We start from the raw sequence: 1,591 nt of genomic DNA on the forward strand, positions 1-1,591 counted from the left end.
TACTAGGCAATGCATTCCTTTGAGTTTTAAATGAAAACAATGACAACAAAAATGAAGCAGTTGATTCATACCAGTAAGATTTACAAAGACCCATGATTTTGTTAACTTTGCTTGGCCTGTTTTCAAATACTACTGAATGTCACATTTTCCATTACATATTCTTCTTAGATTTCATCCTGTGATGATCCACTCCCCTCTAACTTTCTTTCTTCCCTCACATCATAGAGAGAACGGTCCTTCTCTTTCCTGGTTTTATACATTCAAACTTGTGCGGTAGTTTGGGTTTATGACTTTTTGTTTTTCTTATGGAACATTTCTTCTATTAAAATGTTCTCTTCAGTTACATATTTCACCTGTCAGGTGCTAGCTGCTCAGCAGATGCCATCTTGCTCCATTACTAATGATGATTATATCAGAGGTCACTGTTGGCAGCTTGCAGTTATTTCATTGACACAACAAAAAAATTATCATACAAGCTCTTCATTTATGCGTAGTGCATTTCTTTCTAATGTCACCAGTAATTTCACTATACCAAATCTGTACAAGGAAAGCAGTAATAAATTTATTGACTACAAAGCTTATTTCTGATCATCAGCAGGGATTTTAGTTTGTTTATACCCTAGTGGCAGTGCATTTTTTTTTGCAGAATGCAATATTTCATCCCTGCGATTCAGCAGGTGGCCTCATTTTCGTTCTAATGATAGAGTATCAGTTTCTATTCAATTTTTATCCCGAATCATATCCATTCAGGCTCTTGTCCTTATCTGACCTTGATAAACTGATTGCATTTGCAAAGCCTACAATTTGCTCTTTAGACTCTTTTTCAGATGAGTTATTGGTTGAGCAGTTGTATAGACTTGGTTAATCTTCCTGTGCCTTTCGGCAAGAAATCATCTCTGCTGAAAGCTGCTGTGATGAAACTTGGAAAATGTTCCGCTACTCTTGGGGAGGGAAAAGAAGCAAGAATTGGGAGATCTTTCAGTGTTCTACTATTCATCTTTATTTTATGACATTGATATACCTTCCAAGGAATTTAGAGTGTATTGTTCCCTTCTGAATTGTAGCTTATAGGAATACATATAGTAGATTATTTACTAGATTTTTTCTGACCCCAAGGAAGGGAGATCGAAACTTGTTCTTCATATACTTATTCAATATTCCAATGAAAAAAGTTCCTTCAGATGCAACACTGGATAATTAACCAAATATTCAAATATGCTAACAACTATCTTCCATGTAATGTTGAAATATTTTTTTTTCTTTGACTTTAGATTTCCCTTGTTAAATCTACAGAAAAGTTTGGCACTGGATTCTCACCAAAGAGAACCATACGTATTTTTATGAATCTGGGAAAAGTAAGAAGAGGGACAAAAATTCCAACCTATGTGGCAGCTTGCTGCCAAAATCATAACAGAGGTCAATGATAAATGGGCACAGGCAAATTCCAAACATCCTGGGAAATCCTGTGGTGACCAGCCTGTACCTCCACTCAGACACTGCAATGATTTGATCTCTTCTGCATTTTGGCAATGCTTGTTTAGCTTGTGAAATGTAGTGTCGGATGTCAAGTGAATCAACCTTTTTTTTTTTT

The sequence above is a fragment of the Meleagris gallopavo genome, chromosome 1, assembly GCF_000146605.3.
Source record: "Meleagris gallopavo isolate NT-WF06-2002-E0010 breed Aviagen turkey brand Nicholas breeding stock chromosome 1, Turkey_5.1, whole genome shotgun sequence".
Taxonomy (NCBI): Eukaryota; Metazoa; Chordata; class Aves; order Galliformes; family Phasianidae; genus Meleagris; species Meleagris gallopavo.